Source organism: Mustela putorius, unplaced genomic scaffold (assembly GCF_011764305.1).
Source record: "Mustela putorius furo isolate JIRA1106 unplaced genomic scaffold, ASM1176430v1.1 tig00537350_pilon_pilon_pilon, whole genome shotgun sequence".
Classification (NCBI taxonomy): domain Eukaryota; kingdom Metazoa; phylum Chordata; class Mammalia; order Carnivora; family Mustelidae; genus Mustela; species Mustela putorius.
In genome coordinates this window covers 1,437,134-1,463,520 of record NW_025422471.1, presented here as the reverse complement: position 1 = coordinate 1,463,520, position 26,387 = coordinate 1,437,134, and the positions used below count along the sequence as shown (strand labels likewise).

The following is a 26,387-nucleotide window of genomic DNA, read 5'->3' as shown; positions in this document are numbered from 1 at the left end:
ATATTCACCCACAGAGACATGAGCACATTTTAAAAGAAAAACTCCTACATTTGACTGCCACCATACTCCAGATCCCTGTGCGTTTGTCTTTAAGGCTTTAGCTAAAACCTAAGGCCAAAGCTTTCTTCATGCTCCTCTCTTCCTGCCAGTCTCATTTATTCCCTGATTCTCATCTCAGAGATTCTTTAAGAGTATAACCAGTGGCTCCTTTCCCAGAAGACCCCATTTACAGGACTGAGGCTTAGAGCTGACTTAGAGAAGCAAAGTCTCTGGGTCAAGAACCTACGGCTGCTCCTATGGGGGTGATAGTTAAATCATGCTAGATTGGGGCTGATAAAACCAGGAAGCCAGAAGCTTCCAGACTGCATTGGCTATCAGTGTGAAGAATTGTGCTGCCCACTCCACCCTGTAACGTTGCTGTCCAGCATTACCTGAGAGGAGATTCCACTTCTCTCAGATTCAGTTGCCGCGTGCCTCTCACACCACAGGCATATCACAACACTGAGAAGGATCCAAGCAAATATTTTTCATACAACATACTTCCCATACTTCATCTGGTACTCAACTAAGAGACAGTAATCTACGACCTCTACGACTGGAAGGGGGGAAAAAAAACTGGCCTGCGTCCCTGTTGAACTTACTGAAAAGATCATCATGAAGCGAAATTGTTGATGGTTGATTCTACATGACTTTCACGATATAAACAGACTTGAGAACCCAAGTTCTGAGTAACACATGGGAATCCTGGTGCACTGGGATTGGAAGTAACAGATAATGCTTGCATATGGCTTCCTCACACCCACTGTCCCTCTCTAGGAATGCCTTTTCCCTTCCCACTTCTCCCCCTCTCAGCCTCTCTTCTTCCCTCCATTCCTTCCTTTCTTTTCTTTTCTTTTTTTCTTTTTTTTTTTTTATTAAAGATTTTATTTATTTGACAGACAGAGATCACAAGTAGGCAGAGAGGCAGGCAGAGCGGGGGGTGGGGGGGAGCAGACCTCCTGCTGAGCAGAGAGCCCGATGGAAGGCTCCAACCAGGACCCTGAGATCATGACCTGAGCCGAGGGCAGAGGCTTAACCCACTGAGCCACCCAGGCGCCCGTCCTTTTCTTTTCTTTTTTAACGGAGACAGCTGCATCAGGTTTTTGGAACTTGAGAATAAGAATGCGGCCCTTCTCAGGTTGGCTATTTCTATAATATAGAACATACAACATTTTCCTTCCATCCCTCTGATGGCACTGAATCAAGCTTGACTTCACAACTGATTCTGAGACATCGCTGGCACAACTTTTGGCAAAACAAAAAGATTTGCCTGACTTTCTTCCAAAAAATCTGTTTTGTTCCACTTTCAGCCTTACCTTTTGCCCTTGAATAATAGATCTTACCTTTCTCCCTTTCTAGCTGGGGATAGTTTTTCTGTCTCAGGAATAAACATTTGGAAAATGCAGATATCTCAGGAAAAGTCAATTCTTTGACTTAAAATCATTTGTCCTGGGAGTCAGAAATTGTGTAAGTGTTTGACCTGAGACAAAGACATGAGGGAGTTTGAGGTATATGTGTCTGTGGGGGTGGGAGTGGGGTAAGTTCTTGGTGGCTGGGGAGAATTCATGACTCCGGAGGATTAGAGACCACAGAAAGAAGCTTGCTTAGATTTCCATCTTCTTTTTACCCATGGCCAACTCTGTTCCTCTTCAACTATGTGGATGCAAATAAAAAAGAGAGGCATTGAAAATATGCTACTGGCACAAACTACTCTTTCTTATTCCTTTGTAATATGGTTCTCTATCAAGTTACAGTTCTAATGAGAAATTGCCTCTTTGCAACTATGGAATATGTACCAATGTTCTGGAATAATCTTGCTGAGAATGCAGGAAAAACACAAGCAAGAGACAGAGCATTGCAAATCAACCCATTCAAGTTTTTTGTTATGGGCGGGGGAGGCAATCATACTCCATTCCTGCTGACAGAACTCTGGCTCAGAAATAAATATTGGCAACATCTCTTTTCTATACCAAATACAATGAATAATTTTTTTTCACTATAAATGCCATAATAAACTTGCTCTGTTAGGAAAGAGCAGAGATGAATGAAGCTTGACGTTCCCTGGTTTATACTCAGAGAATAGCTATTCATTGTGTTTTATTCTTGTGCTACAAAGTAAAATATGCAAGTTTATCTTTTAAAATTACTCAGGGAAAAAAATAAAATTACTCAGGAAATGACAATGAATTGCAAAATGTAGCACAAGAATCTGGAGGAGAGAAAATAGAGGATATACTAATTAATAGAAATGTCTTGTCTCCCCCATAGGAGATCAAGCTAAAATATAATAAATTTTTCCTTACCATAAATCTGTCTTAATGATCAATAATTCAATGTCTTATCTGTTTGTGTTTTTAAGCCTCAATGCAAGTTGCAGTGCTTTGATATCCAGTCCGAATCTGTTATCATTGGCTGATGCAGTGGGAGAAGTTGCATCCTGCCCAAGGCTCTAACAAGCCTGCCTAGTTTTCCATCAAAGGACTAAAAACAATCAGCGGCTTTTTTGTTATTATTTTAAAAGAATCTGTAGTGGGGAAAATGACTATTCTGGAAGAAACAGTTAATATATTCAGTGCTTTGTTCAGTTAGACCCCCAGTTTCTTGATGGCTACCATGGTGTTCAGCAACACTCTATAAAATTAACATCTAAAGCACAAAAGACCCCCAACAAATAGTTTTAACAACAACAACAATAACAACAACAACAACAATCCCCCAAATTGGCAAAGAAGCAAAATGTGAACTGAGGCGATCCTTAAGTTTGAGACAAATGTGTCAGGAGATGTTTCCAGTTTCAAATCACATGAGGTAGGAAAAGTACAAGATTATACAGGTGTTACCTCATAAAACTGAACTTTAACACTGTACTTATTTTTTTCTTTAAAATGCAGTACAAAATGGACTCATCCTTATTGTAGTCTTTAAATAATTATTAGGCTTAATTGCCACAGTTCGTAGAAATTTTAAAATTAGCTAGTGGAGCTTATCTCTCTGCAGTGCTCAGTGTTAATAAAACATGCCGCTCCATAAATACATTTCACATCATATTTGTCCATGATTATTTCATTGTTTTTCCCAGTACAGATGCCAAGAGACAAAGTGTTGCTGAATTCCTGTAATTACAAGCATTTCCCTCAATTTGTGTCCATGAAGTATGTAGTCAATCTCTATTGTCTTCTGCCTTAGTTTTGAATCTGTCCCCAGTGCAGGAATGTCAAAAACACCATTTAGCTACACAGCCTGCACAATTTAAAAAAAAAAAAGGAAAACCGTATTCAAGCTACTAATTAAGAAAAGAAGTGAGCTGTGAATAAAAAGAACTGCCTTCTAAAAGGCTTTAAAGAGAAACTTGCAACTATGCTGCTTTCAAAAAAGGGATGATTCTTAGTTTTCAAAGCTAAATTCTAATATAGCAGTCAGAGGCAAATTTAACTAACTCCTTAATGTTTTAAAAGCAGCAATGTGAATGAAAATTCAGGTAATGTCCATTTCTTTTCTACCTTTAAAGGGGAGCTTAGTTAATTAATTTTTTTTTTCAGTTAACAGATGCTTGTTTTTCTAGAAGCTGCTTCTGTCTCTTTAAGATCATTTTGACAATTTTGTTAAATATGCATTCCTTTGAAAAAATCCAGTGATATCCTATAATGCAGAGATATCTGGCAAAATTGTCAATAGCATTTTCTCCTCAACAGATAATCTTCAAAATGATTTATTTCAACAGCTTCTCAGATGTATTTAGAATAAACCATATTGTGAGAACCATAGATAAAGGGTAAATGATTTAGACAGGTCAATTAATAGCAAATAGTGAAAAAATTCTCCTTCCATTTAATGTTGCAATGTAGAATTCTCCTGCAAGAAGAGGGTAAAAAATTCCAGATATATAGCTGGAAATAGAATCTAAGCAGGCTAAAACCTAAAATCTAAGTGGATTTTGAATCCACTTCAAAATCTAATATCTACCTTGAGGGCAGGAATGTCATATGTTCTCTTGAAATTCATTCTTCATCGTTTCAATGCTCTGTGTATTGATTGACAAAAATATGGAAAGTTCTATATATTCAGCAATATGTTACTGATTTTGGTTTAACTGAGTACCTGTGCTGGAAGAATACCATATATTAAACTATTTGGATATCTTATGTTTCTTTATGTCCCCCCCCCAACGATGCTTTGAACATGTAGTAGTCTAGTCAGTTGCCCTTATTTCTATTATTATTCTCCCAGAAATGAGAAGCCCACTGAAGTCCATCAGTAGTTCACCATGGTCATTTAGGTTCTCATTTTTTGTACCTTAGGACCTACGTCCAGGAGCACTTACAGAAGAAGGCCACTAGATGCTGCTAGTATTCTTTCCATTGCTCAGTATTCCGCAAAGCCTTTCCCTTCCAGGATGAGTCCTCAGACATGGAAGTCTGTCCTATCACATTGGAGCCATTTGGCTTCCCACCTTTAGGAGTAGCTTGGTTGTTATCTTCAGAGTATTCCTTCTTTGAGGCAGGAGGAATGAAAGAAGGTCCAATTTTGGAGACTTATTCTCAAACGACCTTGTAGGATATTGTACCAAGACCCAGTTTTTACCGAAATTCTGTTTCCTCCATGCCTGCAATTCTGCTTTGGACCTCATGCAGGGTCTATGAAGGGTTGGATACTTGGCAGTCTCCATTTTCCCTTCCACCTTCAACCCCAAAAGATGGAGTTTTATTTTTCAACCTGATTTTGACAGCTGGGTCCCTGCCACCTTCTGAGAAATGGGCTGTCTTCCAGTTGCTGATAACCATCTGAGTGTTTTTGTTGGTTAAAATACATGGTCTGTACATATATTCATAGTTAGTTCAGATGGAAGGACAATATGGCTTCACTCTGGTGACCAAACCAATACAGGGGTTTCATCTGCTAATCTGACTAGCTGGAACAGTGTCCTTTTCCTTTTTGTAAGTACTTCTTATTTCTACCTCACTCCACTAACTTACTTAATAGAGTGAAATAGATGAAGATAATGTTCGTTGGTATAGGAAATCATTCTTTGCCCAAGGTTATGCAAGTAGCCCCCTTTCCTATGATACTAAAACTTTTGGTCTTACTTGAGCGAATCATGTTTCCTAAAAATTAATACTTAAGTGTGTTGATTGTAATGAGATTATTTTTTAAACTAGTAACATTTCTTGAGATTACTATTATAAATAATATATTTTTGTTTCAAAACTACAAAAGGAAATTGAAATAAGGAAAACTTCAAAACTTCAGTTATCTGTGCTCTTGTGTGTTATTTCTATTATAAATATATCTAGAACTTTTGACTGTGTACCAATATTCTACTAAACCCTTTATAAAGAGTATCTTATTAGGTAGGTAGGTAAAATATTTGCTCTATTTTTTCAGGTGAGAAAACTATAACCCAACTATAACAAAACTATAACAGAGAGAGATTGCCCAACATATCCACTGTTTTACAGTTCCTAGGTAGTAGGGCTTGAATTAAAATACAAGTTGGACATCAGAGTTCAGTCCATCAATCAATGTAATACATCCCTCCTCTACTTTAAGCAAATTTGTTTGCAAGAATTAGAATAGCTAATAAATTTTCACATAAATTCTTCACTTTATATCCTTTAAATATACTTCAGTGAAAGAAATTATGAAAAATGAGCTTTATTAAATTGTTTACCTTAAATATGTATTTGCTCTTTTTATGCTGGTAGTCAGGCCCTAACACAGTCTCATCTTTCACACATTTTCAGTGGAACTATTTGGTATAAAATGTCCATGAAGTTCTTAAAGCAAAAATGTCTTTAAGGAAAGGCTAGTATTATGTTGAGAACATTTTTTTTTTTCTCACAGGTTTCTGAGTTCTTCAGGGATTTGAATTTCATTTAAATTAGTGGAGCTCTGATCAGATTGTTCACTTTTTCACTTATGATGCTTGCTATCTATAATTTAGGAGAAATGCATGGATCCATTTTGTTCAGTGTGGTCTCTAAAGGACAAGTTTGATATGGAAAGCATTGAAAAATGGTAGCATATAGTAATTTATGGATTTTTTAAATAGACCCTCTATAGTAATTGGGTTTCATCTAAAGACTGTAAGTAGAGTTTTTCCCCTAATTCTGACAATAACAATTATTCTTATCTAGTTTAGTTAAGAAGGAAAATAATTCAGGTGCTCATAGCTCAGAAACTAATGATGACTTTGAAACCACTCACAGCTCTGCAATAATTCCATAATCTATAAAGAGGATAGGAGCATATCCTCCTGCAAGAAATACTGAGCTTATTGGGTGAAAATGAATTACCTATTATCATTTGTTGGAAAAAGAATATTCAGATGTAGATCTGAATATGAGGATATGTGGCAGAGAAAATGCAAGTGCTATTAAAGATAACATACTGTGGTGTCGAAGGAAGAAGCCTATCTTCTACTGAAGATGATTTTGCAAAATATATCTGGGTTAGTGGACATCCTTCAGTGAATATTTAAAATATGTGCACCCTAACTACAAGTAGGCTTAACAGAAAAAAAATATTATACATAGCATATGATATTGTAATAGATTTTAAAGACTATAAAGTCTATTCATTTGCTTTTCAACGTTTCTGATTTGATGAAATCTGAGCCTGATTTCTTAAGTGTGTATTAATCAATGTAACTTGGAGGTCTACAGTAGATGTCAAGTAAGATCTGGGCTCTATGTTTAGACTTAACATGAACTACTCATGATAACTTTGTTAATGATCTTTATGCCTCAGTTATTTTATTTCTAAATGTGGGTTACAGTTAGTCCTCAATATTTCAGAGAGAAAATTGTAACACACTCTAAGTAAAAGCTAACATGAATTGTTCACATGGGAAGAAAGTTTACCAAGGGAGATTGTTCAGGATATAGGGAAGGAGGGAAATAAGAGAAGGTGATTAAAACAAAAGGATGGAATAGACACAGAGAGAGTTGTTCCCAGTGGAATTAAAGGGGAAGGAGAAAATTTAGAGTTTTTTAGGGTGGAGAACTGATCCCATCTTTCAGTGGACAATTCATCAAGATATCACCAATGAGAGATCTGTGAATTCCCATATAGGTATTATGTTTTGGAAGTTTGATTATGAAGTCAAGAGGATGACCTTGGAGGAATTGTTTTCATTGATCCAAATACCAAATGTACCTGCAAATACCAATCATAGCTTTACTCAAAATGACATGAATTATTACTTTCAAATTGATACCTGGAAACAATGTATTTAAGTACCAGTGATGGGAAGGACGACTCCTAAGCAAACAAAGAAAGAAATAAAAAATCATTATGTATATTCATTACATAATTTCTACCCATCCTTTAATTCTTATAAAGATATTAAAAATTTTAAGTTATCTAATTTTTTTTAATGGTTAGATTTCGAATGTGTAAAGTCTACGTCCCACATAAAGAGTGAGACTATCTTATTCTAAAGAAAAAGACCAAGGAAGAAGATAGTTAATTTATATATTGAGACAAAGTATTTAAAATATAAGTAATACATATTTTAGAAAGAAGCTGGTCATAATATAACAAAAGGATTGTCAGAGTCACTTATATTAGAAGCAAACCCACTTCAGAAGAAGCAAACAAGAGAATCTCCTCATATTGGCTAAAGCCTGATGGGGGTAGAGAGAATATTTGTATTCTGCTTATTGCTACCTAACTGTAATCATGAGCAAGTGCCTTCATCCCTTCGAGTCACCTTGAAGGGGGAAAGAGTAAGAGGATCATTAACTGCAGATACTTGGTTAGAAAGCATCATATTGAAAGCATGGCCTCCAAAAGGAGGGAAAACAGGCTGAAAATATTGTAGAAGTACAGCTGAAGTTTACTATTACTTAAAAAAAAGTTTTGTTGACACACACTCCATATATAATACAATTCCCCAATTTAAATTATATAATTTGATGTTTTTTAGTATGTTTGCAGGCTTAGGCAACCATCCCCACATTCCATTTTGGAACATTTTCCAAAATGAACCCCCTACCTATTGCAATGGTTCCCCACTTAGTAACCTACCTTTCAAGGCCATCCCTATCGTGTTTATAGGAATAAACACTTCTATCGATTTGCTTATCATGGACCTTTCATATAAAGAGAATCCAACAGTAAATGGTCTCTATTACTGGTTTCTTTCATCTTGCAAAATATTTTCAGTGTTCACCCATTTTGTAGCATGTATCAGTACTTTATTCCTTTTCGTACCAATATGCCACGTTTTGTTTATTCGTTCATCAGTTATTAGTTTTTACTTTTTGGCTATTATGAATAGTGCTGCTATGAACATTCCTGTCCAACTTTTTATGTGGAAATATGCTTTTATTTCCATGATTACTTTTTGTATCAGAATTTTTTTTATATCTGATTAGTTTAAGGTAAATAAAAAGTATGACAAAGATGATAAAGGAAACAAACAATACACAGTAAAGTTTGTGAGGAGTAACCTATTTGCTACCTTGTCCTTGAAGAAAATAAGACTTATAAAGACATGAAATAATTATAAATGTAAACGTCTTTTGAGCTACTCTAACAAAAGGCAGGATATTAATCTAAGTTTTGGGGTACTGATGTTGTGACTCTGGACGAGGAGACATGTTGAAACTGAATTCTCTCATAAAGGAGGAGATAGCTGATATAATTAAGAAGAATGTTTTGCCAATGAAGTCAGGCTTCTCATTATGATTTCAGTGTATTTGAGTTTGGTATCCCTTGGTAGTTTGTACTGTAGAGGTCACATTGTTACACATCTGGCATCATGTCTTTTAGGGAAATCCCGTCTCCACAATACCAGGTGGACTTTCAACACATGATACATCCCTTTGGAGCAAATTAGCTGGGAGTAGAAAGATGTGGGTGTGTATTTTCTTGTTACTAAGTGATGAGTGAGAATAGACTATAGTGATGAATATAAATAAAAAATTAAGAAAAATAAGTAACTGCTCTCTATTTAGATGTGGTAAACATATTTATTCCAAAATGAAGAAAAAGGATAATTTTGATAACTAAGGAAATACTTAATAAGTGGGCTAATACATTCCTGACTTTTAAAGTTATCTGAACAAATAACTGAACATTCTAATTCCAATACAGAAGTTAACATAAAAATCGAATTTGAGTTTAAACTAAATGCTAAGATGCTTGAAAAATCTCTTTAAAAAAGCTTTTTTAAATGGTGTTTAAGAAAAAACAAAGTTTTTTTGCTTGTTTGTTTTGTTTTTTTCTATCCCTGAAGATGAAGGCTCTGGTCCCAAATAATAATAATCACACAAAATTCATAAGTATACTGAGAAGAGGTGCTCAGGGAAGTCCTAGTAAATGAATAAGCATATGTGTAGTGCTGTGATTAGAATATAAAGCAAAACCCTGGGGTGCCTGGGTGGCTCAGTTGGCTAAGTGTCCAACTCTCCATTACTGCTCAAGTCATGATCTCAGGGTTGTGGGATAGAGCCCCACCTTGGGCTCTGTGAGGGGTTGGAGCCTGCCTAGGATTCTCAATCTCCCTCTGCCTTTGCCCTCTCTCTCTCGCTCTCCAGGGAGGGAAGAAAAAAAAAATTTATATATATAAATTTTTTTCTATATATATATCATATATATAGCAAATATATATGATATATATATAATATATATAGCAAAACTATATATTATATGATATATATATGATATATATATCATATAGGATTATTTGGCCAAATATTAAATATTGGCCAAATATCAATCAGCTGTACTTCTATATTTGATATATATATATCATATAATATATATAGCAAAACTCTGAAAGGCACTAAGTTGAAGTTAAGTTTCAAATGTCTAAATATGCTTTTTCTGGGACTGTATTTTTAATTTTAAAAAAATTGATATTCTTCAGACACATTATCTCAGAGTACATTATATTCTGATACTCATATGCCTATCTGAATGTCAGATTCTGTATTTACATTTATCTTCCAATTGGTATATAGCTCAATTTTGCACTCCCAACAAGAAATCTTTTGTGCAAGACTCCATACAGTTTGTAAAAAATATTTCTTCAAAAATAAAGCAGGTGATATTGCTTTAGTTCTTACAGTTCTAAGCCTGAGTTTAATTGTCCTTGGTCTTCCCTTGTCAACACTTCTCAGACATAGGAACCAGTTAGATAATAATGACTAAGTTCTTTTTTTTTTTTTTAAAGATTTTATTTATTTATTTGACAAAGAGAGATCACAAGTAGGCAGAGAGGCAGGCGGAGAGAGAGAGGAGGAAGCAGGCTCCCCGCTGAGCAAAGAGCCCGATGTGGGACTCGATCCCAGGACCCTGAGATCATGACCTGAGCCGAAGGCAGCAGCTTAACCCACTGAGCCAACCAGGCACCCAATGACTAAAGTTCTTAGCAATTGATTTTATTTTAAATTTTTCTGGGGGAGGGAACTTAATTGAAGAAAAACACTAGGGAAAACTTGAAATGATACAATTTGATGGATTATAAAAGCTTTTATAGAAGATACAAGCATAATGAAAATAATACAAATCTGCATTTTTTTAAAGTAAAGGCAAGCATAAAATCTTACTTCTTTTGCTCTTTAAATTTTTGTTTTTCATTTGATTGCCTGATTGCTTAAGTTTATATTCTAGTGTTATAAACTATCTTGTTCTATTTGCATCAGTGCAATGATGATCATAGCTAAAATTTCTACATAGTTTTTCATATATGCTGTATATTGTTCTTAGTACTTTCACATACATTATAATAATTGTTATCATCAAAACACACTATGAGAGAGATAGATTATTTTCACATAAAGAAATGAGAAGTGTGGAAAAGTTAAGTAATTTCCCCAAGGTCATCATACAATAATTGTCAGAAATGGGATTTGAATTTAAGCAGTCTGATTTCAGAGTTAGATAGTTAAAAAATTACTGCATCTGTCTTTCATATGTTAACATTATAAGCAGTCTCTTTGTGTGTGTGTGTGTGTGTGTGTGTATGAAGGGGCTTGATGTGTATCTCTAAAGATAGATTCAGGGGCGCCTGGGTGGCTCGGTGGGTTAAAGCCTCTGCCTTCAGCTCAGGTCACAATCCCAGAGTCCTGGGATCGAGCCCCGTATCGGGCTCTCTGCTCAGCAGGGAGCCTGCTTCTCCCTCTCTCTCTGCCTGCTGCTCTACCTACTTGTTATCTCCATCAAATAAATAAATAAAATCTTTTTAAAAAAATGTACATACCTTAATGAAATAATTTATAAAAAAATAAAGATAGATTCATTATTTACCACATTTGTGTATATAATATACTTATTCCTTAGGAGTATTTGGCCAAATATTAAATATTGGCCAAATATCAAAATCAAAATAAATAGTTATTCTGATATTACCTGAGACAGAGGAAACTTCTGAAGGAAAATACATTATTCGGTCCTGGCCTTGCCAACACCAAAGTTTAAGGTTTCAGATTCCCATCCTCATTACATGGCACTTCCCTCTAGGAATTAAATATATCATAATTCTATATATCTATTCTATCTATATATCTGATACATTCTAAATGTATCATATCTAAATCAAAACCTATAGCTATGTTTTTCAGGTCCTCTAGAAAAATAATAAACTTTGTGGAATAGAGAAAACTGGGATTTATCATTTTGTTTTAAAAATGGATGTTATGATATTTTAAATATCCCATAAACTATAGTGTCAATATTTTGACGGAATAGGACAAAATAAGTCAAACTAATTTGCTAAATTCTCCATAGTGCTTTAATATCAATGTCTTTCAAGTATATTTTTTCGTAACTCCTCTTCTGAAGACATATCTTTCATTTCTCCAGTGTATACACTAAAATTAGCTATCATTTTTTCTTTTTTAAAATTTTTATTTATTTGTTTGTCAGAGAGAGAAAGTGCACAAGAAGGGGGAGCAGTAGGGAGAGGAAGAAGCAGGCTCCCTACCGAGCAAAGAGCCAGATGTGGGACTCCATCCCAGGACCCTGGGATCATGACCTGAGCCAAAGGCAGCTTAACCAACTGAACCACCCAGGCATCCCACTATCATTTTTTCTAATATGACATTGCATTTAAATTAATATAGAACATTTAGTTTTATTTCATGTGAATTTCATAACAACCCTTATCATAATGTTTTATTATTTTTATTCACTTGAAATTCACATTCCATTTTGTTTTCTTTTACTCCATGTCAGGATGCAGTACCTTCAGCAATGATGAGACCATGGCAAAAGGCTAATTTACAGGGTCCACTACTGTCTGTCTCATTGTTTGGTTAATGAGGACCCCTTTAGGGATCGTAACTAGAAGCTTTGGCAATTTTATAAACTCAACAGAATCAGTATCAAACCATGATTCTAAGGTCGTGTGTTTTGGGGGTTTTGTTTGTTTGTTTGTTTGTTTGTTTTTTTAAAGATTTTATTTATTATTAATTTGACAGAGAGAAATTACAAGTAGATGGAGAGGCAGGCAGAGAGAGAGAGATAGGGAAGCAGGCTCCCTGCTTAGCAGAGAGCCCGACGCGGGACTCGATCCCAGGACCCTGAGATCATGACCTGAGCCGAAGGCAGCGGCTTAACCCACTGAGCCACCCAGGCGCCCTGTTTGTTTGTTTTTTACCTTCCAAAGCATTTTCCTCTCTGATTATGGAAAAATGACTTTGATGTGGTAGGACAGAGTACTGGGTATTGATACCTTTTAAAAATCTACTTTAAAACGGAAAGACACCCAGCTGTGACAAAATGACAATGCAGAGGAAACAGGTTGATGTAGTTACTTGCCTCCATATCTCATTAGGAACATTTAAAGATGACTTAAAATTCAGGAATTGGGAATGTGTGTGTGTGTATATATATTTACACCATATGATATATATTTTGTTTTATTAAAAATGATTGGAGTATAAGCTTTTAGGACAAAGGAATTGTGAATTCAAATATTGTTTTGAATAGTCCTTATAAAGTGTATCTACTCAAGTGCAATTAAGTAGCCACTGTGATAATTATCTCATCTATATTTTGCTTTCTCTCTCTAGCCTTTGGATACTCTGCTCTCTGACACAGCAGGTAGCTGAGATACAAGCACTTTGAATATGACTCTGACAGCCTTAGTGGCTAGCAGCTTTTGTGCCTTTTGAGGAGACAGAGTTGTAAATTGCCAGTCACAGATACAAGCATTGCTTGCCAAAACTAACAAACTAATAAATAAATAAATAAATAAATATTTGAATTTTATTCTAATGTCCTATAAACCAGACTACATGCTTTCTAAGGATGGAAAGATCTACAGCTTTGCAATTCATCTGAATAACAAATATCAATTAGGAATACTTCATGAATAATTCATATGCATATTAAACTACACAATGTTAGAAAGCAAGGTGCCTGTAGAGGTAGTTGGCATGTGTTTCTAAGGTATGTGTGAAGTTACCAAAACTGGGCTGTTGAAAAATATTATTCTTTTATAACTTCATCTTTATTAGAAATGCAGGAAGTACTTACAATGTTATTTGAACAGCCTCCCAACACGTAAGTTATGTGGCAAAGCTTAGATGTGGTAAAAACATGATGGATTAGAAAGAGGCTTTACATCTTTGAAAAAGAAAGATGTTCAATTGCATTGTCAAAGGAACTATACTTATTTGAATTAACGGCTGCTGACTTTTGCCTGGGGTTTTTTCCAGATGTCAACAGAAAGGATAAACATAATCCTCAATTACTCCCCCTGCATCTGCCAAGCATTCAGGCCAAGTCTAGGTGAACAGCATAGAGAATTAAGGGGAAAGGAGCCCTGCCACCCCCTTCCCCATTCCTTTAAAGCAGAATTAATGCCATGCTAATTGAAATGGTTTCATTTTGTTCAGAGTATTTCTTGAAAATTCAGGTGCTGTAAAATGTCAGTTGTTATGTTTTGGCTGAAAATGGATTTTAAAAATACTTTAAATGGTGTTGTTATTGATCTCTTGAAAATAACAGTTGAGTACAGTGCTCTAAAAACACACTTACACAATAAAGTCCCAATCGTTTCCATTGAGATTTAAGAACACAATGATGACAAATCTTCCCTCAAGTGGGCTGTGGGGCTCTCAGAAGCATCAGGATTCCTTGATTAACTTTTGCAGAGTGCCTTGAGGAAGCAAATTTCAGGAGCAAGAGAATTCTCTAACAATGTGGTACCTGAGAGCAGTTAGACAATGTAACATTGACCAAGCACCCAACTTTCCTCGGGGTCTAGTTTTGTTTGTAAAACCAAGAGGAGTAAGGTCCTTCTTTTTGGTGGGTATCTTAACCACCTGAGAGGACCAAATCTCTGAAGGTTCAGTCTTATTCTACATCTGGTAATATTTGTAGATTTTGCAAGAAAATGGCTATAAAAGCTCACTTTAGGGAGTGAAAGAATACACTTCTCTGGTTCATTTTTCTTTTGTAATACTCAGACTAAAGCATTTTTTTCCCCATCTTTTCCACCTCCCTCCCTCCCTTTCTTGCTTCCTTTTTACCTTTATTTCTATTTTTTGTCTCAGACGCTTATTAAAATCAATAAAAGCAACTGAAACATCTGCTTGAGTTAAGATGCTTATTGGTTTTCTTAAACTGGAAGTTCAGAGATACACTGGATTCAATTGATAGTTGATCAGAGACAACCTCAAGTACTTAGTTTTTTTCCATTTCTGTACTTTATCCTCTACAGGGTCAGCTTCATCTTAATTCAAGCTTTTCTCTAAAGACTACCTCTTTTCTGATAGCTTTCATGGGAGATCAGGAAAAACTTTTTCCTTGAAGATCGTCTATTCCCATAGCCAAAGCTGGACTGGACCCAAACCTGAAGTCACTGCCAAGCAGATGGAATTTCTGATTTGCTTAAGCCAAGGAGTTTCAGTTAGGTCTCAATACCACCTGAATTGCCTGGCTCCAAATGGAGGAGATGGAGGAGAAGTAATTGACTAAAAGGAATTGGCATGCTATACTCAATTTCTACTCAGTTTCACCTGGTCATGATACTGTAAATTTAATTCAACAACAGTGTCTCTAAATTATATATGGATAATATTTATAAAAGGCACTTTACATATATATAAAAGGCGCTTTCCTGTGCCTTTGAAAATTATATATAGATATAATTTTACATAATATATAATAACCAATTAGACCAGTTCCCTCCCTTCTCCCCTTCTCTCTCTATGGATAGATAGATAGATAGATAGATAATAGATACTTTGTTGAGTTTGTATACTCGACACCTTCACTTTGATGTGTACATAATAGACCCTTACAACTGAGATTGTCTCAAATCGAACTCTTGATTTCCATTCTCTGTCCACTATATTCTACCTCTACTCTTTCCTGTCAATAAAAATTCACTCAGTTGTTGAGCACAAACATTTTGAAGTTATCCTTGAGTGCTTGCTTTTCCTGACATTTCCTATCTGTTTGGCTCAATATTCATTATGTATCCTGTCTTCTCCTCCCTCCACTGCTACTGCTCTCATAAAGCTACCAGCCCCTCATTTCTGTAATGACCTCTTGCTTTCCTTGGGACTTAAACTCTCACTACGTTGTTCTACTCTACTCACTATAAAAAGCATGATATTTTATAAACAGATTTTTGTCAGAAACAGCAATGGCCTCTGATCACACTGAGAAAAAATTCCAAAAAAAGATCCTTTATAATCTGCCCCTTGGATATCTTACCGCTTTCATTGCTTCCCTATTTATAAGCCTATTTCGGTCTTACATCTTTCTGGTAGTTCCTCAAAAGTAGTAAGCACATTTACTGTATTTCACTAAAAATCTACTTTTAAATAGAATGATAGGCAATTTTTCCAAGTTGTACCACCTTACACTCGCTGGTGATGTGTAAAAATTCTGTTTGCTCCACATTCTTACCAAAACTTTTGTCTCATCAGCCTTTCCCATTTTACCCATTTTGGGTTCTGCTATTCATTCCTTCTTTTCCCTGCTCTTTTCATTTCTTTCTTTTTCTTTTTCTTTTTCTTTTTCCCTTTCCCCTTTCCTTTCCTTTCTCTTTTTCTTTTTGTGTGTGAGTGTGTATGTGTATGTCTGAAGGGCTTGCCTTTAACAGTTTTGCTTGTGCATAGAAACCATTAATGAGTAGAAATTATATATCAGGGAGATTATTTGTAATAAGGATTAGATTAATCATCTGTTCTATTAAGGATGGATCCATTTTCTACTTTTGGTGAAGTATTATATACTGAGCAAAAATAGTGTCTGCCAAAATAGAGTGTCTTGAAGTCCTAGAGTTCACAATCCTGTCAATTTATTATTTTTTGCTGGATATCTGTGTTTTTATATAAGAAGTAGTAGGCTCGTTCATTTTGTATTTAAGCTATTCTGCCTTTCCTGTTTGCTTGGATGTTCAGCATGACTGAGAGTCTATGAGACTTTTCCTGTGCCTTTGAAACATGAATATATATTTGGGAAAGCATTTTAAGAAGGTTTTATTTTACACCATCTATTTGTTATTATTTACTAGTACCTTGTTGGCTCCTGTCTGTTGAAACATGATAAAAAAAAAAAGGTAATTAACTATAGGCAAAGTCTAGATCTGGGGATTCTTTCTTCCATAGTTAGAATAAAAAATTGCATGGACACCATTTGTTATGTAGATTCTTATGTATGGATAAAACATGACTTTATTTGAGTCTGGACGTATGAAATTATCTTATTATATAAGCAAATAAATACATGATTTAGGGGAAAAGTTTTATGTCGTATTTCTCTTATTTTGTGAATACTAATCTTTTGGAATGGTCACAAATTTATTAAAGGAAATTATTTTCTGTTTGATGAATATTTTGTTTTGTTTCTCTTTAAGAGGTTAGAGTAGTGTAGATTTGGAAGAAGAAATGGAAATAAAATCTTTCTGAAGTTCTAAATCCTTCAAGATAAAATATGCAAAATTTCTTGTAACTGCTTTTTATGTGTAAATCCCAATGTGTAGCACATAGTAGTGTCTCAATAAATAGTTGTTTTCTGGCTTTTTTAATGGTTGAGTAATAAACCACTGAATGAAAAAACCATGATTTATTTATCCACTCCCTTGTGATAGACATTTGGAATTATTTTTTCTAGTTTTGGACAATTATAAATAAATCTGCAATGAAAAATAATAGCTAGATTTCTCACAGATATGTTTTTATTTCTATACTATAAATATCTAGAAATAGAATACATACAGATAAGTATGTATTTTACTTTCAAATAGATTGATTAGCAATTTTTCAAAGTTGTACCACCTCACACTCACTGGCAATGTATAAGAATTCTGTTTGTTCCACATTCTTGCCAAAACTTGGTCTTAGCAGTCTTGTGAATTTTAGCCTATCAGGTGGCTGTGTAATTATAGGAATGTCATTGTGATTTTAATTTGCATTCCCCTCCTGATACTATTGATGTTGAACACCTTATTTTTTTTCTGGCTATTTGATACTCTCCTTTTTAAATGCCTTTTCTTTTGCCCATTTGAAAAATTGAGTTGTTTTCATTTACATCTGTACCTTGATTTGTAGGAATTTTTTATATACTCATGATACAATTCCTTTGTCAGATATATGAATTGCATATATCTTCTTGTAGCCTGCACATTTTTGTGGGATCAATTTTAAGTCAGAAAAAGTAATGAAATGTTTATCCTGATGATACCAATTACTGTCAAGGATGAATAGAGTCAGACACTTTAACTGAATGAGCCACTTAGAATTTCACTTGTTGTTGCTTCATTATTAGTGTATAGGAATGCCACAGCTTTCTATACATTGATTTTGCATCCTGTGACTGTAGAATTCATTTATCATTTCTTGTAGTTTTTTGGTGGAATCTTCAGGGTTTTCTAAATACAGTATTGTATCATCTGCAAATAGAGTTTTACTTGTTCCTTACTAATCTGAATATTTTTCACATCTTTATGTTGCTGATTGCTGTGGCTAGGACTTCCAGTACTATATTGAATAAAATGGTGAGAGTGGACATCCTTGTCTTGTTCTTGACCTTAAGGGGGAAGCTCTCTTTTTTTCCCCATTGAGGATGATGTTACCTGTGGGTTTTTCCACATAACGCTTTTATTATGTTAAGATATGTTCCCTCCAGACCTACTTTGCAGAGGATTTTTATCATGAATGTATGTTACACTTTGTCAAATGCTTTTGTCTGCATCTATTGAAATGATCATATGGTTTTTATCCTTTCTCTTACTGACATGATGAATCATGTTGATTGTTTTGTGAATATTAAATCACCCTTGCATTGTGGAATAAATCCCACTTGATTGTGATATATGATTTTTTAATATATTCTTGGATTCAATTTGCTAATATTTTGTTGAGGATTTTTGTATCTATATTCATGAGAGGTAATGGCCTATGGTTCTCTCTCTCTCTCTCTCTTTTTTGGTACTATCTTTATCTGGTTTTGGTATCGGGGTGATACTGGCCTCATAAGGCACCTCTACTCTTAGATATCATGAAGGCCATTAATTTTTTATTTCCTGCTCAATTCCAGTGAATAGACAAAATCAATTTTTTCTTAAAATTCTAGTTACTGTGGCTTCATGATATATTTATCAGCCTAAGACTTCTCAGGACACGGACATACCCTGCAGAGAATGTGAGTTCCGTGGCCCTGGTGGCACTGTTTGGTACCGAGATGTTGTGACATTGTCTCAAATATTGGAGATGTAGATGCACCTGCAGTTACTAAGGAATTGCATTCTCTGTTACATTTGACTCTGTGTTAAATGCTGCTGTGAAAAAGGGGCAGATAAGTGAGAGACTTTTGGGTATAGAATATATGGGAAGGGGCATCTCAGCCAATTCAGTGACCATTCTTTTTTTTTTTTCTTTAAAGATTTTATTTATTTATTTGACAGAGAGAAATCACAAGTAGATGGAGAGGCAGGCAGAGAGAGAGAGAGGGAAGCAGGCTCTCTGCTGAGCAGAGAGCCCGATGCGGGACTCGATCCCAGGACTCTGAGATCATGACCTGAGCCGAAGGCAGTGGCTTAACCCACTGAGCCACCCAGGCGCCCCTTCAGTGACCATTCTTAAAGCCAGTCCCCCCAGTCCCACTGAAACAGGGCTAACACAGTATTTTAAAGCTCTGAGATTAACACTGTGGTTAGGGTGTATCCACTGCTTCTTTAAACCTCTGGAATTGCTTTCACGATGATGAATTCTAGTTCTACTGATATGCTACATTACAAATGTGACAGGGGACCCTTGAGAATTATAGCAGAGTGTACTTTGGAGAGGTCCCATTTTCTATATGTAAAAGCCACTGGGTTCACTCTTTATATAATTCTAACTTGAAATGAAAATTAATATATGGTAATCAGAGTTCATGTCATAAGAATACTTATCTTGAGAATACCTCTTTTATCTAAGTGTTCATTAGCAAAGGTAATAAATCTAATAATCTCTCCCAAATAATCATGCATTAAAAAACTATTCCTGAACAGGGATACAAATGTGTGTCACCTGAATTAACTAAGGAACAATTCTGAAGAATTTAAAGATCAATTTTAAGCAGGTGCTAGGATTTTATTAACTGTTTTTTACTTGCCAGAAAAGAGAGCCATTTCTCTTCATCAATCAAGGCTCATACACTTCATTTAGAATCTTTGACATTTGTAGTTATAAATAGAGCGTGCGAACAAGAACAGGACATTTAGGTGACTCTTTTAGTAGAGTTGTGAAGGATAGGGTTATGCACACTAATAATATGATTATCAAAATTGTTTCTGATGATGTATAGTATTGAAAAATGGGTATGATGATTTCTTAGTCTGTACTTTACCTAAGGGAAATGGAAATAGATGAAAAGATGTATAACAGTTAAAAAGATCAGGATACGGAAAGAGCAGTTATCATTATTACAGTAAATTTGGTCTGGAATATTTGAAAATGAGCCTGAGCACTTGGTTGATAACCATTGCCCTGAAGAAACCTACAAATGATTTCCCCTGGAAGTAGGCTAAGGAAGATAATTCCAAAAGGACCTTCTTGATTATAGTTAATAAGCTTTCAGCCTGTAATGATGTCCATGCACACGGAATGAACAAATTCCTGAAGTGGACTTCTGATTTCAGAAAGTCCTCGGGATTTTCTTAAGTAAAAATGGTCCTTTGTGTGTATTAACTGTAGAGGTACATATGTGTAGGTCCATTTGTATATGCAAATTGTAATGCACATGTAGGCTCTATTTAGAGAATACAAATTCTCTTCTCCCGTACATTTAGCTATTTGCATTGATGTCTGTGAGACTGGATATTATTCAGCAGGAATGGCATAGTAATTCTCATTTCATTTACATTTTATAGGTTTGTACCAGGTATATGTCACTTCATGTATCGCATTTATGACTCAGAAACAGCTCTATTTCAAGCCTGTATTTGTGAGTATATATGTGTTTGTAGGTTTCTATTTTAAGAATTTAAAGGTTAATTATATTCACCTGAATAGTGTTATTCACCTTTGGATGGGGTAGCTTAAGATAGGGAACTATATTAAGCAAAGCTCATGGTAATGAAAATCTCAAAGGAGAGGAGGCCTGGAGCAGGACAACTTGGCCTTGAATCCTGGTTATAATACTTACTGGCTATTTGGCGTAAGTCCCTAGTTTCTTCACTTGTAAAATATGAATAATGATGATAATAGCACCTACCCCATAGGATGTTTTTAAGATTAAGCAAGATAACAAAATGAAAAGCACCTAGTATATTACTTGAATGAAACACAGTTAATCTTGAGTAGCCAGTAGATACTGCTGTAATTCTTTCTAGATCAGTAAACTTCATGAAAGCAGTGGTAGAACTGACATCTATGATATTTCCAACACAAGCAGCTGCCTCACCACTATGTGCTGTGGGCCAGAAGAGCTAAGAGATTACAGATGGTCTGGAACAAGTCATTCCTTCTGCCTGAGAAATAATTTAGAATGAATTTTGAAGTTTAATCTTCGTAATTCATCAATATTCTTTAATAGACACTTTAATAGACAAAATTAGAAGGCTGAAAGAGGAACGGCATGCTAAGTTTTCAAAACTGGGTATTCCAAGGCGTTTTTGGAAGAACTTATTCAAGATAGACATCCATGCCAGGGCTGAAGAATCAGAATGAAGCGTAGAGTTATTTAGAGAACATTCACAATTCCAAAAAGGCAATCTGGGTAATTCATAACAAATAGTGGTGGCTTTATAAGACAATTATCATCAATAAACATTTATAAGCATCCGCAAGGGCCAAGACCATACCTTGCACTAGGCGTTACTGAATGATTACTTAACTCCAAGTCTCACTTCAGTTCTGGGGACCTGGTTATCCGTTGATGCATCAGGGAGTAGTTATGATGGAAAATGATCACAGTAAGCTTTTATTGTGACTACTAAAAAACATGTCACACATAGTTTCAGATTTTTGATGGAGCAACTGAAAATAGGATTATGTTCAAATATGTCATATTCATCAACATGACTTCATTTAATGTAGGAACTGTTCCAATGAAATTTTTAAAAGACTTGAAAACGACATTTCTTTGATGTTGTTTTTGTATCACTCTACGCTATCCCGCTTTTCAGTTAGCTTTACAACCACAGCTTTACACATACACACACACGAAATCATGGGGGAATTCTCACTGAGAAATACTTAAAGATTCCAACTTTATTTCAGGCTACAGCAGAATAACTTAGAGCAGACAGAGTGAGTACTAGTGATTGTACTTAGTGAAACTCCCTAAACTCTATTTTTGCCAGTGGACTTGGGGTAATTCATACCAGCATAGAAAGAATGGACAGTTTGGGGTTACTCATATATTGTGCTTGGCTCATGAGCAACGTTAATGTACCTTGTTAGGTGACTATATATCTCAGCATTGAATGTTATTCACATAATATTAAGATTACCTTTTATTTTCAGAAAGAAGCTCTTAATTACTACATTGGTTACCTCTATCTTTAGTAAAATATCCCCCCCCTTTTTTAGACCTCAGGCTTCTTAGATTTTGTATAGACACATCATGGGGACCCATTCTATTAAAATGCAGATTGTGATTCATTAGATTTGGGGAGGGACCTGATATTTTGCATTTCCAACAAGCTCTCAGTTGAGGCCTTTGCTTGTGGTTCAGGTACTACAGTTTGAATAGGAAAGCCTGAGTCAACACATTGGCAGTTACTCTATTTTAAATGGAAATGCCTCAAATTAGGGGAAAATGTGCCTTTGTCCTTACTGGGATCTGGTTGCTTTCAGTTCCAGAACTATGAGGAAAGACATTCTAATGACATTCTATCAACCTGAGAGAACAAATCCTATATCTCAGGATATTCCTTGTTTTATGTAAGACTTCTTTTAGATTTCCTGACAAATGTCAATAGTGAAGCCACATTTTTTATTTTGTTGTAAATTTATGAGGAGAAGCTTATCAAAAAGTAAGTGTCATCTTAGAAACAAAATCTGAAATGCTTTATTTCCATTCCTTTGCAAATTAACATGGATGGCTATGTTTTCAATCTTGGATCCTATTTTTTTTTTGAAGATTTTATTTATTCATTTGAGAGAGACAAAGGGAGAGATCGCACAAGGAGAGAGGCAGAAAGAGAGGGAGAAGGACTCCCCACTGAGGAGGGAGCCTGACATGGGACTCTATCCCAGGACTTGGAGATCATGACTGAAGGGGAAGGCAGATGCTTAATCTCTGAGCCACCCAGGTGCCCCTATTATTTTATTTTAGTCCCTCATTTATTATTGGGTTAACATTTTGAAAGAATACCAGAGATAGTTTCCCTTTTACATAGTTCTTTTTCCTTTGCATCCTGGAACCTTTCTCCCAGTAGAGCTTGATCAGGAGGCTGAGGCATACTACCCACTGAAACAAGCATGCACAATAATCTAAAGGGAATAAAGAGTCAAATTTTTGACTTTTGAGCTCATAGGTAGACGTTTGTAAATCTGCTATGAAGTCAAAAGTTTGAAAGTTGAACCTCTTTTTGAGCTGGAATGGGTAGACTTTAGTCAGAGACAATAGTTTTGTTTGAATTCCGAAAGAGGGACTCTGAATATCAAGAGCAAAACCTAGGGAACTCAGGGCTCAGAGTTGACACAGCAAACTGCACACTAGGGAAGACTGTATGAATGCCATGAAAGCATTGTCCCCATTCACATGGAGCCAGTTTTGATCACTGGTTGAGAGAAGATCAGAGGGAATGTGACTAGAACTCGGAGGCTGCCTGGAATTGTGATCTGGGTGGTGGGGGTGAGGAGTGGGGCTGGGCAGTTTATATATACACAGATATGTTTAGGAGAATCTGGGAATAGAAGACACATGTGACCAGCTTCACAGAATATAGTTGGTGAGAAATACAAACCTCTTTGGAAGACTTGTGTTTAGTGTATTGTTAAAGAGAGAGCGGCAGAGGCTGAGAAGAGCACCTCTAATATACCTGCTGGACTGTCTCAAAGTCCTGTCCTCTTAAGATGGGGAGGGATATCTGAGAACAAAGAAGCCTAGGTCAGCATGATGAGTGTATACATGCTTGGGCTGGATCGAGGCTATCGGCAGAAAATAACAGCAACTCATGAGGAGACTAGAAGAGATGTGTTACATACAACATTGAGAATGGAGCCCTGGACCAAATCCCCAACCATACAGCCAGCCTTTGAGAAGAGAGATTACCTCAAGAAAGAAAGGAAGGGAAGGTCAGAATGGAATGGAAGTTGTGGAAGAATCCTAAGGCGTGACCGCTCTTTGACGAAGTTGTATACTAAACGGAGTTCAAGACTCAAACTAGAAGTGATTGTGTTTAACTTGAATTGTGAAGACTGAGTTACCATCTCATCCCTGGGAATTGGGGAATTGAGGCTAAGTGAGCTAAATTAAGTTTAGCAACATAATAATGAAGTTACAATTTATTAACCTGAGCTCTGTGCCTAGGTCAATTCATAATATCTATAGTAAGACAATGATAATAATAATGCTAGACCTACTTACTTCAATTTTAATTAGTAGGAAAAAAAAACACATTCCTATTGAAATTCAGAGTAGGGATCAACCTCAAGGATAATCAGGTTTTGTCATTACTCTTCTTACAATCTTTGAATACTTTTTCCTCATTTTCTGCATAAAGCTCTAAATCCTTTATGTCGCTGGGAGACCTATAGGATCTTGCCCTTTAGCCCCATCTTTTTCCTGTCACTCTCTTTGTTCCAACTATATATTCTTTTCGTTTTTCAAACCTGACTGCACTTCCCCCACCCCAGTGCCTTTTCAGATGTAATTCTCCCTGCTTGGAAAATTCTCCCCTCCAACCGCAGGTGCAAGTCAAGTTTCCTTGTTAAATGCTCCCATATCACCTGGCATTGCTTCTTTATAGTACTTATCACATTTGAAATATGTATTTGTTGTTGCTATGGATAACATAAGTCTTCCCTCACGGTCTGTGGACTTCAGTGCCTCAGAGACCATGCCTGTTTTCTTCTCGGATGTAGTCCCAGGGTATAGCACGGGCCCGATGTGTTTACTTACACATTAATACTTGAGGAGTGAGCAAGTGTATGAATGAATGGTATGATCCAATACTCTCATTTTACACATGAATATATAGGGATTGACGCATCTGCATTTTCCAGATATTGTTGAACTAGAACTGAAGGTGTTTTGTTATACCGTGGGAAGAAGATGGGAGAAAATTTTCTCTAACCCTCGAAGATACTCAAATGAAATTCAAGAATATCAACTTGTTTAAGAAATCATTACCCCATCTCCTACTGTCCCAGGCTTTTTTACTATATATTATTTTATGTTTATTAGTAAAACTTGTTCTTAAAAGAATCGTTGGTCATACCTATATCATATCTTATGTATTATGTTATGGCTAGAATGTAACACTTCTATTTATGAACAGAGAGTTGGTCTCCTTGGCTAGCTTCTTAAATTTTGTGGGATGTTTTGAAAGATGAATACCCATCAGACTGATAATGGCCTCTTATAGGTATTTTTTTCCCCATGTTAGCCAGAAAGGTGCATAATATTTTTTAAAAAGATGTTTGTTATACCATCAATAGTGAAGCAATAAAGACCATGGAAACAGCCATACATGTCACTAGACAAAATAAGAGTCTCAGCTTGTATTCTCTTATACAAAATTACACAATTTTAAATTGCACTAAATTGGTACTAATTTGGCAATCTTAGCTTGGATATGCTTCCAGTCTTAAAATTCTAAGGACTCTAGACTTGAGGGGAATTCACACCAGGTTTAAATGAAATGTATTTACAGCACAGTGGGAGAAAAGTTTTATTTTATTCCTGGTTTTCTCTATGCTTCTTGGTGTGGAAGCTGTGGAACTAACCAATCCTTATCAATATTTAGCATCTCTTCTTTAAAAATGACAAGCTTTTGGAAAATAATTCAATATCAAGATAAATAACCATAGTTCTGGCTGCCTAGGTATGTTTTAAATACTGTTGAGGAGAGGGAACATTTCTCCTAAGAAAACTATATGAATGTCAAGCAACTATTTTTTTCTGTAAGACCTTATAAATAATAACTAACATTGTGCTAGGACAATAGAGGATTTTCTCAATCTCCTCTGGGTGCCAGGTGGAGTACTGGCTGTTAGCTCGCATTTATGACAAAGTATTATTTTTCTGCTAAAACAGATGGATTTTGAATTGACATTTTGACATCACAGGAAAATACATACTGTCCTTTCAAATACTCCTCTCGGATATATCAGGAAAGCAACTATTAAGTGAAATGTATGACAGCAGGACTTCATTCTACTTTTCTTATTCGAGTGTTTATTTGTTTGAATTGGCCATAGATAGGTTCCTAAGGATTTGAACTGTGTCAGAAATGATTTGATTTAAGTCAAACAACGAACGCAGTCACACCTTGTCACCACTCCCCAAATGACTTTTTGGGGGGATGGGCCACCTTCGTGGGCAAAATGTAATAAGTTCAGTAAAGCTTTCCTGGGCATTGCCTCATTTGTAAGATATACTTAAGACTGGAAAATGACATAGGAATATTTACCAGCTACAGATATTAACAAAACAATTTCTACTTCTATAAATGTGAATATGGAAGTGCTTAGAGACAAGTATGTGACAGCTTGAAAATAGCATATAAATTATATAGCATACCAGATAGAGATATTATCAGAATAATTTCTGTATCTGTAAATGTAGACTTAGAGATATGTTAGTTTTCATTATAGAAGCATTTGCTCAGGGGAATTATCACAGTGGGGATTTTATTGTAACTGTGTGTGTGTAATGGGCAGTTGGTAAAGATTAATTGATTATTGTGTTTAATTAGGTATAGGGGAATAGTCAAATCTATT

General features: G+C 35.6%; 1 long non-coding RNA gene across 2 annotated transcripts in view; it reads left to right on the top strand.

Moving 5' to 3' along the window:
• LOC123390418 overlaps positions 1-26,387 on the top strand; it is a 296,802-nt gene that overhangs the window by 232,499 nt on the left and 37,916 nt on the right. For both annotated transcript variants that reach the window (XR_006604989.1, XR_006604988.1), the window contains exon 2: positions 20,363-20,436. This is a non-coding gene — a long non-coding RNA (uncharacterized LOC123390418). The remainder of the gene's footprint in view (positions 1-20,362; positions 20,437-26,387) is intronic.